Source organism: Pipistrellus hanaki, assembly GCF_964339955.1.
Source record: "Pipistrellus hanaki genome assembly, chromosome: X".
NCBI lineage: Eukaryota > Metazoa > Chordata > Mammalia > Chiroptera > Vespertilionidae > Pipistrellus > Pipistrellus hanaki.
The window spans coordinates 49,518,602-49,532,526 of NC_140524.1; the positions used below are offsets into that span (position 1 = coordinate 49,518,602).

The following is a 13,925-nucleotide window of genomic DNA, read 5'->3' on the forward strand; positions in this document are numbered from 1 at the left end:
TTTTTTCTCTCTTTTTATTTCTTGACCCCAAACTGCCTGAAAATGACCCTAGTCCATCCAGAGTCCAGGAATTTATCAGGTTGAATCTTACCCAGAAGTAATTTCTATACCAACATTCTGTGTCTCCTATTTAACCCATCCCCTTTCCCTCAATTCCATTCTGTTACCTTAAGGTCCTGAGTGCTTTGTAACATTTGTTGGTATTTTTTAATAGCTAAAATTTATTAAGTGCTTACTATATATTCTGGACTAAGTGTTTTGTATATATTATCTAATTTAATTTAGTCAAAAATTATTCTAGGTTCTTAACTCCATTTCATAGGCAAATAAATTGAGGCACAGAGAGATGAAGTACCATTTTTAAAGCATCACAGCTAGTTATTGGAGGAGCCTAGCTTCCCACTCAGGCAGTCTGATACCAAAGCCTACTTGTCAATGACTGTTGAAGAGCTGGTGCATATTTTGAGACTGTGTGAAGAGGAGCCAAATTCAAAAAAGCTTCAGGGTAAATGAGATCAGATGACATTAGCTAGTCCCCTGAGCTATCCAGTTCCCCTTTCCCCCTTTCAGTATTCAAGCCCTCCCAACAGAAATAACAAGAGCTTTATAAAAAGAAATGGAACCCAGTTTTAGCCTAAGAGTAGTCAGTGTCCTGCCTAAGCAGAGATTACTAAGTAGATCACCTCATAGGGAAAAATGGATTTTAAGCTTAAGAAAGTTCCAGAGGAACACCCCCCAGCAATTTTCAATGCTTTAAAAATATTAAAATCCATTCCCATTCCTTCCAGAGAGTGTTTTGGCTGAGAAGAAACTTTATTCAGTGAAGACCTGAAGGTGACTGTGTTTTTGAGCAATGGTGCTTAGCAGAACTGAGACATTAAATGGTAGGTGTACTGTAGACATGGGGCTAAGGTTATGAGTTTTATCTCCCAGAGGGCCAGTGTACATATCTCCACTGTTTGGCCCCTGATAGCACCTCCTTTGTACAGCCAGCCAACCTTTTTTGCTAAAATAACTCAAAAATCAGTATTTTTGTTTTTGTATTCAAAGAACTGTATAATATTTTTTCATATAAATTACTAAACCATATTATAGAGAAACTAATGCAAGAGCATGTGTATGTTGTGAAAAATATAGATTCAAAAGATTCTAGGCTGCTTTTTGTTCTTTTTTCATTTGCGTACTTATGATTGGCAATATGTAGTAGACTCTTTTAAAATGAATTTCATAAAATGATTTATTAAATATTTATTAACCTGTTAACCAGGGAGTTCCCTTTTTAATAACGCAACGTACAACGGGCGCATACTCTTTCACTAGGACATGTCAGTACATCAAGCCCAGTGGAAGTAATTTTATATTATTATTTTTTTTATTTATACTTAATTAAAATAAATGAAATATATATTTTTCATTTATTTATATATAAAGCACAAAGGAAAATACAAAATTACAAACAAATATAGAAGAATACCTACAAAAAATGGAAACATCGAGTTAAAAAATTATAAATTTTATAAACAATTATAAAGATTACAAAAAATATATTTTTTTTATTTCTATACACAATAAAAAATATAAAAAAGTTAACAATTACAGAACAATAAACAAAAGCACACAAATAAAATAGAAATATTGAGTTTAAAAAATTGAAATATAGATGTAAAAATTCAAAACTCAACTTCCGTGTGATATATTTTAAAACAATTGTTGATATACAGTGCTACCTTACAATCCAGACACCAGTATGTAGATTCATTCCTAACACTTTTTTTGTAGCAAACTCGGCATTTCCTGGATTTAGTTTTTCCTATATCGCTTTTCATTTGTTCTGGAAAATGCCTTTCAACTAAGTGTGATGGTTTAGATGTAGAGCTGCTTGTTGATGTCTTTGGGTGGGTTTTCACTATGTTGTTATCTACCAATTTCTCTACACACTCTATCAAAAACTGTAATTGATCCAAATGACCTTTATCTTTTTTGTATATAATATATGCATTGAAGCAGCACATATCAATTAATCATAGAAAAAAATTTTTATAAAATTTTTTTACCCTATTTTACAGGCAGCCGTGTAGGCCACCATAACTCCATCTCCCAAATCTACGCCGTCCATATTCTTGTTATAATCCAGGACAACATTCGGTTTTTCTTGCCTTCTTCCTCTCTTTTCAATCATTGTCTTTTCGTCATTATGAATAGAACTGAGCAGCAATACGTCTTTTTTATCCTTCCATTTTAAAACCGTAAGTTTGTCTTTGATTCTTACATATGTTCATTTTTCTGTATTTTTTTTGTTTTTATTTCACTGGGGATTCCGACTCTGTTTATCCTCATTGTTCCAACAATGTCTGTATTGTTTTGACACAAGAGTTCAGCCAAATGAATTGATGTATAGAAATTATCTAAGTAAATCCTATACCCTTTATTCAGTAAATCATGTGTTAACTCCAAAATAATTCTTGTTGATTGTTTTTCTTGTGGGTAGTTCGAACCATAATTTGTGTCCTTGCCTGTGTTTAAAATTATATTTTGTACGTATCCAGATTGGCTTTCACTCAAAATAAACAACTTCATTCCAAATCTAGCTCTTTTTGTAGATATATATTGTTTCCAAGATAAATTCCCTTTTCATAATAAAAGAGATTCATCTATGCATATTTCTCGTTCACATACATAAAAACTTTTAAACCTTTCTGACAAATTAATTGATGATTGGATCAATTTTATATGTTTTTTTATTATATAAAGGTTGGAGATATAAAAAATATAAGTAAATAACATATAATATGAAAATAGGTAGGTAAGTGTAAGTACGTACCCGTCACTGCTCACCCAGAACACGTCCATCATTCTCAATAGCGAAATTATACTGATTCCCTCGTGTCTTAAATTCATGTGGAGACATGTATGGATGACTAATACCTTTGTTGTTCAGAAATATACGTCCCGCCCGTTTCAGGGCGCAACATATATTTCAAGGACGTATTCATACGTCCTACCCGTACCCGATATTGTTTACGTTTGACATATTTATACGTCCCACTCGGTTAACAGGTTAAGCACTTAAACACACCAAAAGTTCTGTCATTTATTCTTCTTCACCTACCTTGACACCTCATATATATATATATATATATATATATATATATATATATATATATATATATAAAGAGTTCCAAAAAATAATAAAAATTAGTTTCATGCAAACTTCTATTAGGACAAGTTTTCTTGTCTACATTACTGGTCCTGGGTGAGAATAGTGAAATAAGGTTATATAGCAATCTTCTTTGAAAAGATATTTTCACACATTTGTGACTACAAACATTCCAGTCCAATGCCTCCCAGTATATCTGTGAGGGATTAAGACAGTTTATCTCAAAGAGACACAGGAATTCCTTATAGAGGGGGGAACCTACTTTGGGAACCACTGGGCTAAAGGACTGTCTTAAGGCTTTCTTTCTTCTTTATGGAGAGATCTTTGCAACTGTAGGATTTCTGCCACAGTCCCCAACACTCTTGCCACCACTCCTTTTTATTTTTTTTATTCACCACTCTTCTGGGAACAAAGCAACAAGCCACCTGATGTTTCTCAGGCTAAAGTTAATGAAATATGCCTTCTGACCATAGTTTGCAAAGCTTCTGCCACTTGTTATGGAATGCTCTTAAGCTTGGCATGGATTTGAGCTATGCTTGTTTCTAAAATGGGGCCTGGGAAATCTGATCCTAGATGAGCATAGGTCTTATTGATGTTGAAAACTGGAATGCTACTCTATAAAAATACAATTGTTTTATAGAGATAACTGAAACAGGGAAATTAAACCAAAAGTCAGATACATTTCTAACTTTGGTAATGGGACTTCCTTTTTATTCTCAATGTTTTCTTTCTTTGAAGGCCATACTATCCTTGTCTTGGAATTCTCAACCTAACAACCTGCAGGTTAGCCACCCTCCCTCATCCAGCACAAATACAAACAGGAAAATATTTATTTTGATGCTAATGAATCTTATTCCTCAAGGCTCCTCATGGGCACTTTCAAGGGCCTGGGAGTGGCCATATGGACAGGAACAAGAGTGTGATAATTGTTGGGGGGAAGTGGAGTGGGGGTGGAGGAGGAAGGTATGGGGGTATAAATGGTCATGAAAGGAAATTTGACATGATTTGAACACACAACACAGTGTATAGGTGATATCTTGTAGAATTCTGCATCTAAAGCCTGTATTGCCAAAACCGGTTTGGCTCAATGGATAGAGCATCAGCCTGCGAACTGAGGGTTCCCAGGTTCGATTCTGGTCAAGGGATTGTACCTTGGTTTCGGGCACATCCCCAGTAGGGGGTGTGCAAGAGGCAGCTGATCGATGATTCTCTCTCATCGATGTTTCTAACTCTCTATCCCTCTCTCTTCCTCTCTGTAAAAAATCAATAAAATATATTTTTTAAAAAAGCAAACCTGTATAATTTTGTTAACCAGTGTCACCTCAAACATTAAAAAAAAGGAAAAAAAATAGAAGGAATGTGTGTGTGTGTGTGTGTGTGTGTGTGTGTGTGTGTAATCTCCATAATATCACTAAGTCTTGAGGAAATAAGAGTTGTGGTTAGCAGTCTACAACTAGAAAGTGCATGTTTTAAAAAGAAAGAAAACTGAAAGAAGAAAAAAATAGCACTGAACTTTTCATCTATGTAATTATTCAAGTAATTATTCATCTATGTAGAAAAGAATACATCACATAAGATGGATATCATTTTGATTGAAGACAACAAAGTGGGGGCGAAGGGCAGCTGAGATGCACATTGGGAAAGGAGCAACACCAGATCCAAAATGGTGGCAAGCAGGATGCTGATGGAGGAGCTTGAAGAAATCCACAAATGTAGAATGAAAATCTCCCTTAACATTTAGGTTAATGAAGCTAACTTATTTGACTTGCCAAGGGCTTATTTTTTTCTGACAACCCTCCACATAATAAGGGGTACTTCAGAATAGAAATAAACTTTTCAGCAGAATAGCCATCCAGACCACCAAATCTCACATTTAAAACAAAGGATCTATCACCCCAACATCCCTGAAAAGGGACAGGTCTGTCTGCCAGTAATTAGTGCTGAAAACTGGAGATAGCAACAAAAACCAACCAGATAATCAGTCTCTCAGCCTGAGCACCCCTTTGGGGCTGACCTAACTGAAGAATACTCTAAGGACCATAAAAAGTCCTGTAGGAATGCTGAAGTGTTTACAAAGAAATATGGGGGGAAATGACCTGTGGACTAAAATCTGCCACAATTGATTCCAGCGAATGTGAGACCCCAAGCAGTATCTTCAGACACAGGCTATCACCTGATGTTGGCTTGTAGTAGTTACTAACTTTCTACAGTTTTCTTAATCAAAAGTGGTCTTAGGTAAACTGTAAAGAAATAATTAACAATTTAAGATGTTCTAGTTTTGCTTTCTTTGTTTTAAAAATCACTGCTTCAATTTACTCTAAAAGAATGGTGTTTCTTTTCTCATGCAAATTGATACAAAATCTTCAATTTACATTTAGATTTTAAGGTTTAAAATAAAAGGTTGTGGTTCCCTTCCTCTCCCACCCCTCTCTCCCACCGCCCCCAACCCTCCCAAAAAGAAAAAAACACACACAGAAGTAATGTTGTTGTGGGAGTATGAGCAATACTTTACTAAATGCAGGTCATAATAGTACCACTGGGGGAGGCAGTAATAATTATAGAGAACATATCTTTAATGTATCATTGCATTAGAAAATTTTACAAAATTAATATATATTCATTGTAATAAGTAAAAAAAAAATTCAAGGGTGAATGCAGTAAATGGTAACAATCTCTAACTTCTCCATCAAATCACAAACCAGCAATACCACTCCATCCTTCAAGATGTTAACAATTTGCTATGTACCCTTCTACACTATTCTCAATGACAATAAACTTACTAAAATGCACACACAGACACACATACACACACACATACATGCACGTGCAAGTGGCTCTCTCTCTTTATCCCTTTGTTCTCTCTCTCTCTCTCTCTCTCTCTCTCTCTCTCTCTCTCTCTCTCTTTTAACAAGAATGAGACCCTACACTACTTTTCAGCTTCACAACAGGTATCAATGATTTCTTTCCAGGTGAAATATATAGATATAGCTAATTCTAAAATTATTTCCTTAGATTTTTTTCAAAGAGAAAAATCAGAATCTATTAAGTTCTTCTTTTTTAAAATATATTTTATTTTATTTTATTTTTCACAGAGGAAAGGAGAGGGATAGAGAGCTAAAAACATCGATGAGAGAGAACCATCCATCAGCTGCCTCCTGCACACACCCCACCGGGGATGTGACCACAACCAAGGTACATGCCCTTGATGGGAATCGAACCCGGGACCTTTCAGTCTGCAGGCCGACTCTCTATCCACTGAGGCAAACCGGTTTCAGCTCAGCTCTATTAAGTTCTTGAAATTCTATGATGATTATTTCATTTATTAGAAGATGAAGGAAACAATGAGAAATGATAGAAACTTCTGAGCAAGGATAGAAAAGCTAATTGGTGATCTGGAAATTACATATATATATATATATATATATATATATATATATATATATATAGTGATTTTTTTCATGGTTCTGTTTTGTAGAGAGCAACATACACATAGAATCAATACTATTCTGAGAGGACATTATTTCAACAAAAGTTATTGTGATATACCACACAATAGTGAAGGAGAAGAGCTGAGGGAAAATTGATAGGGAGTAACCAGCTCTGGTGTTAGGAGCAAATCTACATGTTCAGAAAAATGACAGTTTTAAAATAAATAATAAAAAAATAACCCGGAGATGTGAATGTGGTGATCTTTGGAATATATCAGGAATGCCACAAATTTGAAAACAGGAAAAATTCATATTGTCTCCCTTCCTCTTTCTCTAAAAATATATATAAAACACATTTCAAAAAATAATTTAAAAATAGGTTTTTTAAAATTTAGAGAAAAATAATTAGAATCCTAAGGATAGAAACTCTCAAAGGAACGTGATACATATTTTCTGTTTTTAGCTCTGTGTTCTATTTATTTATCAATGATTTAGGTGAAAATATTAAAGACATGCGTATAACTTTTGTTGATTAACCCAAATTGGGTAGATTTTTTTTTAATATATAGGTTGACAGCATTTTTCCTGGGTATGGCACTCCAAGGTTGGAACAAGAAGGGAGTAGAGCTAGGAAAGTGATTTGGACTGAGAGGCTTAGTTCAAAGGAAAGTGTTCCAAGGCCAGAACAGGGTAGAGGAGGAAAATAATAAATTAGGCATATGTTTGGGAGGCAGTGAAGCAGATCAGCTGAGAAGATCAAACTAGAGATGTGACTGGAGTTGACAGGAAGCTAGAATGATGAATAATCAGGGGGTTAGGAAAGGGAGGCAGGGGGCAAACTGAAATGGGGCAAAGTAAAACCACATATTTAAGCCAGTTCTTACTGACTTTTGGCTTCCTTGTTCAAACTGTTGTTTTTGGTTGTGGCCCTTTGCATTCCCTTTGGCATGGGCTATGGCATTAAAGCCACAGGGTCATTCTGTAGGTAATCGTTCTGTGCCAGAGTCTGGAACTATAGGCCTAGCCCAACCAGATAACATTTATGGTTACAAATGTAAAACTTTGCACCTAAGTTAAAACAAACAAACAAAAACAAACAAACAAACAAACAACAACAACAACAAAACCCACAAATAATTCCATAAACATAACAAGAAACTTAACTTTAAAATAAGGTGAAGAAGTTAGCCAATATATATATTAGAGGCCTGGTGCACAAAATTCGTACATAGGTGAGGTCCCTAGGCCTGGCCATGATCAGGGCTGATAAGGTTCCCTGCCTCCCTGTCTTACCACCTTCTCCTTCCCTTACTGCCCAGTCCACTGATACTCACTCCCAGTTCCCTGTTTCAGCCTGGAACCCAGCCCCAATTGGGCAATTGAGACCTGCTAGTTGGGGGGGAGGGACTAGATTGGCCAGCAGGCCCCATCAGTAATTGGGGCCTGTGTGCTGGAGACAGCTCCTGCCTTGAGCATCTGTCCCCTGGTGGTCAGTGTGTGTCATAGTGACAGGTTGTTCCAGTCATTCCATCATAAGCATTGCTTAGGCTTTTATATATATGAGAGGCCTGTTGCACAATATTAGTGCAAGAATAGGCCTTCCTTCTCCTGGCTTCACTCCTGGCCACCTGGGAACCACCAAGTCTTTTCTCCTAGTTGGAGCACTGTTCCTGTAGCTCCCTCCGTCCCCTCCCTCCCCCTCATAGGAGGCATCCCGCCCAGGCTGGTCACTCCCCACCTGTATATGCAAATTAACCTTCCATCTTTGTTGAGTTAATTTGCATACTCACTTCTGATTGGCTGAGGGCATAGCAGACATATGTATAATTCACATGTTTGTCTATTATTAGGTAAGATAAATAACACAATAGACTCAGACAACAGTACAGTGATAGAGAGTTAGGTGGAGGTGGGTAAGGGGAGGGAACGTGAGAATGGGAAAAAGTCTTTGTTCGGGGCAATGAGCACACATTGTAGTGTGCAGATGATGTTTTATTAGTTATACATTTGAACCCTATATGGTTTTGCAAATCAATGTCACCTCAATAAATTCAATTAAAAAATAATAGCCCTGATCAGCATTGCTCATTGGTTGGAGCATTGTTCCCTACACTGGAAAGTCACGTGTTCAGTTCCAGGACAGAGTACATAGGTGGGTTTTGGGTTCGATCACCAGTCAGGGCATGTATGGGAGGCAACCAATTGATGTGTCTCTCACATCCATGTTTTTTTCTCTCTCTCTTTTCCCTCCCTTATTTCTTCCCTTCTACTCTCTAAGAATCAATGGAAAAATATTATCAGGTGAGAATTAACCAAAAAAAAATCAATAAAAAAATAATAAAATTATGGTTTGGAATTTTAAAGCATTAAAAGGAAATGCAATTTATAATTTTGCAACTGTGCGAAATAAGTATCCTACACATGTGGTAACCAGCCTCCAAGAGGGTGCCCAATAATCTCCATTTCCTAGTATTCATGATATCCTTATAAAGTAATTTCCTACATTACATCAGGGTTTTCTATGTGACCAATACATTATGGCAAACGTGATGATATGTGACTTCAAAGTTAGGGACATAAAAAATATCTGCCTTCTGCCTTGCTCTTTTTCTCATATCCCTCACTCTGGGGGAGGCCAGCTGCCATGTCATGAAGACACTTGACAAGAGGCTCATGTGGTAAGGAACTGAGTCCTCCTGTCAACAGCTGTGTGAGTGAGCCCTCCTGGAAGCAGATCTTCCATCTCCAATTAGGTCTTTGGATGACTGCAGTCTTGCATGACAACTTGACTGCAACCTGAAGAGGGAATCTGAGTCAGAAGTAACTAGCTTAATTTATTTTGGATTCCTGATTCTCAGAAATGGTGTGACATTATAAATCTTTGTTGTTTTAAAGTGCTAAGTTTTGAGGTGATTTGTTATGTAGCAATAGAAAACTAATACAACATATATTTGTTATAAAAATAAAATAAAAGGTGATTTTAATATATTATTGCAGTGATATAAGAAAGACCAGTAAAATTTATAAACAAAGGACAGATATTTAATTGCACTCTATGCCAAGACATCTGAAGAGGAGAGATGATCTCAAAGTATTACATTTTAAACACATTAAACAGTTGCCAAACTAGGGAAAGTTGAATAGTGAATAATTTAGAAATCATACAATTTATACATTTGTGATGTATAGCCTTTTGATTTGAAGGCTTAGTTGGGGAGACAAAGAAGCTATCTTCATTTATTTTTTATTTTTTATTTTATTGTTTAAAGTATTACAAATAACAGTACATATATTTCCTTCCATTTTTCCCCCCATTGACCTTCCCCCAGCCTCCTCTACCCCCTGGCACATGCCTTCATCTCACCCTACCTTCCCCAGTGTCTTGTGTCCATTGGTTGTACAATACTTATATGCATGCATACAAGTTCTTCGGTTGATCTCTTACCCCCCTCCCCAAAACTCCCCAGCCTTCCCACTATAATTTGACAGTCTGTTCAATATTTCACTGCCTCTGTATCTATATTTTTATTCATTAAGTTATAATGTTCTTTATTTTCCATAAATGGTGAGATCATGTGGTATTTTTCTTTCATTGCCTGGCTTATGTCATTATCTTCATTATTTTGGGTGAATAGAGATTCTGAAAAGGTAAAACTCATAACAATTAAGGAAGAGCACTCTTGTAATTATCACTGCAAAAAATTAGCTGTTGTATTAAAGAGAGAAGTCTAAATGGAAATATTTCATATGGAGATGAGATGGTTATCTGCCCTGGTTGTACAAAGAACTCATAGATGTGGAGATAGATTAAAATAAGATAATTCTAAATCTTTCCAATTCTGAAACACTTTGCAAATACCATTATTTCTCCCTATATCTTGTGGTCCAACTATTTACTTAGAAAATATGGCTATTCTGTTTCAAACTTAAGGAGAAGTCACAACCATGGAATTGCATTTTATATAAAGTAACAGAACAAATTCTATACTTGGTTAAAATGCAAAACTTTTCAATTAAAATATTTATTGTTGAGAATATTAAAGATACACCCCCCAAAACACACACACACACACACACACACACACACACACACACACACACACACAATAAACACACACACACACAGACACACACACACAAAACAAACAAACAAAAAAAACCAAAACAACAACAACAACAACAACAACAAAAACACTTCTTTCACCTCTGCCCTCCCTACTGCAGGCCTTCAACACCCTATTGTTTGTATCCATAGATAATGAATATATGCGTATGTTTTTGGGTTAATAACTTCCCTACTCCCCTCCCTGCCCTCAGAGATTCGTTGGTCTGTTTCATGTTTCCATGACTTTGGTTCTTATTTTATTCGTCAGTTTAATTTGTTCATTAGAGTCCATGTTCATTTTTAGATTCAGTTGTTGATACATAAGTATTTATTGCCTCCTCCTCCTCTTCCTTCTCCTTCTTCTGAAATACCCTTCAACATTTCATGTAATACTGTTTTGGAGGTGATGAAATCCTTTACTTCCTTTTTTTGGGGAGGGGTCTGGGAAGCTCTTTATCTGACCTTCAATTATGAATGATAGCTTTCTTGGGTAGCATAATCTTGGTTGCAGGTCCTTGCTATTCATCACTTTGAATATTTCTTGCCACTCCTTAAAGCCTACAAAATTTCTGTTGAGAAATCATTTGACAGTCATATGGTGCTTCCTGGTAGGTAAGTAACTGCTTTTCTCTTGCTGCTTTTAAGATTCTCTCTTTGTCTTTAGCCCTTGTAATTTTAATTATAATGTATTTTGGTGTAGGGCTCTTTGGTTTCCTCTTGTATGGGGCTCTTTGTGCTTCCCCGTCTTGTAGGTCTATTTCTTTCACCAGGTAGGAGAAGTTTTCTACCACTATTTTTTTTTTCAAATAGGTTTTCAATATCTTTCTCTCTCTCTTCTCATTCTGGGCCACCTATGTTCATATGCTTGAAGTTGTCCCAAAGTCTCCTTATACTATCTTCATATTCTTGGATTCTTTTTTTCTTTTTGCTCTTTAGATTGGTGTATTTTTGCTTCTGCATCATTCAAATCATTGATTTGATCCTTTTAATCCCTGTAAATTGTTAATTATTTCAGTTAGTGTGCCTTTCATTTCTGACCGGTCCTTTATCATGTCCTTTATGTTCTCACTAATTTCCTTGAAATTCTCACTAAGATCTTTGAAAGTCTCATTAAGTCCCTTGAATGGTGCCCAATTCCTTAAGATTCCATTAAGATCCTTGAGCATCCTTATAACCATTGTTTTGAACTATATTGAATAGTTTGCTTGCTTTCATTTCATTTATTTCTTTTTCTGAAGACTTATTCTGTTCTTTTATTTGTGTCATGTTTCTTTTTCTCCACATTTTGTCTGCTTTCCTGTGTTTTTTCAGTTTATTAGATAGAGCTGCTATGTCTCCTGGAATTGGTGGAATGGCCTGGTGTAGTAGGTGTCCTGTAAGCCCCAGTGGCTCACTCTTCCCAGTCACCTGAGCTGGGCACTCCAGGTGTGCCCCTTGTAGGTAGTGTAGACAGTCTTTTTGTACTTGAGCCTTGATTACTGTTGGTGTCAAGGGGAGGAATTTACCCCCAGGCCAATTGGCAGTAAGAGCAGCTATGACTACAGTGGAAGAGCTGTTGTGCAGGTGACACCCGTAAGGAGCAGGACTTGCTTTAGTGGGGTTTTGAGGAATGGGGCATGCTGAAGCCATCTGCTGCTTATTTGAGAGATTTAAAAAAAATCTGAAGCATGAGCCAGCCCAGGCCCACTACAATGAAAAGCTGCTGCAAATAACTTGGGTAGGGGTTACAATTTAGTGGGACAAGATCTTAAAGAATCACCAGAGTGGAGCAAACAGTAAAAGCCAGTTTATGGAAACTCAGATATAGTCCCTACCAGTCTTCTGTGACAGGGGTGGTCTCAACAAAGGAATAATGACTTCTGCCAGCACTTTTGTCTGGGAAAAAGCTGCCCCTGAGTTCTTATCCCAGTGCCAGATAATCCACTTCCTCCTCATATGTCCCTGAATTCCCACAAGCTGATGTCTCAGAGCTGGAACTCAGAGAGAGTGAGTCCAAGTAAGTCTGTGAGCCAGCCCTTTAAGAGGAACTGCTTGGGATTTCTGCAGCCTCTATGTCACTCAGCTACAATCCCAGTTAGTTTTCACAGCCCAAAGTTATGGGGACTTCTCTTCACCGCACTGGAACCCTGTGCTAAAGGGTCTGATGTGGGGCCTGAACTCCCAAGTCCTCATGGGATGCCTTTGCAGACTAGATATACCTCCCAATTAAAAAAAACATACACACATGTGGGTGTTGGACCAGCCTGTTCTGCACCTTTGCTCCTCCTACCAATCTTAATGTGCTTTCTTCTTGTAAGACTTCCATTCAGCCAGATTTCAGGTGATTCTGAGGGATAGTTTTTTCTGTATTTTAGTTGTTAATTTTGATGTGGTTGTGGGAGATGGTGAGTACCAGCATTTACATGCTCTGCCATCTTGATTCTCTCTAGAATGCAAAGACTTAACTATTTTTATATGTGGAGCAAATGCCAAGCAATGCTATCATTGCCACCACTCCTTTCCTTTCCCTATAACCTCCTCCATATCCTGTGTTACCATGCAGAGTACAATCTGCAAATATCTACTTCCATCTCTTCTGTTTTTCAAGTTGTGATGTTGAAACATTAAAGAGGACCTTTAAGGTCAGGTAGCGTGTGTGTGTGTGTGTGTGTGTGTGTGTGTGTGTATGTGTTGGATGGGGTAGTGTGTAACCTCTGGGAATGTGTCTAAATGACTATACTTTTCATCCACCCATAAGTTATTGAATACATTCAATAAATTATTCCTTTTCTAGTGCTTTCAAGGGAAATCTGTGAGAGTGGTGCTTGCCTTACATGAAATAACTTCTCATCTAAGGAGGATTCAGAAAACACAGTGATGGTATTACTTAAAATTTAAAATTTTATTGTATCTTTTAAAATTATTATAATCATATATACCTGGTGCCACAAGTCAAATCATATAGGGTTGTGTAAAGAAAAATTAATAATTGTCTCTCCATCTTATACCACTGAAATAATGTTAACTGTCTGGATTTTCTTTCTATAACTTCATTTTTGCTCATATAAATCTATGCAAGCATACATAATGATAATATATTTCCTCTATATTTTAAACTAAGCATATTGGATCATATTATACATATTAGTCATCAACTTGATTTATTTCACTTAATATGTTATAGGCATCAACACATATAACTATAACTTATTATTTTAAGAGCTATGGGAAAAGACTGATAGGTTAGATCACACAC

At 36.6% G+C, this 13,925-nt stretch overlaps 1 pseudogene across 1 annotated transcript; it reads left to right on the forward strand.

Annotated features, from left to right (window-relative positions):
- Positions 1 to 4,820: 4,820 nt before the first annotated feature.
- On the forward strand, positions 4,821 to 5,152 carry LOC311614814 (ubiquitin-conjugating enzyme E2 L5-like; annotated as a pseudogene). The gene has a single exon. The product of its transcript is annotated as a ubiquitin-conjugating enzyme E2 L5-like (transcript).
- The last annotated feature ends 8,773 nt before the right edge of the window (positions 5,153 to 13,925 follow it).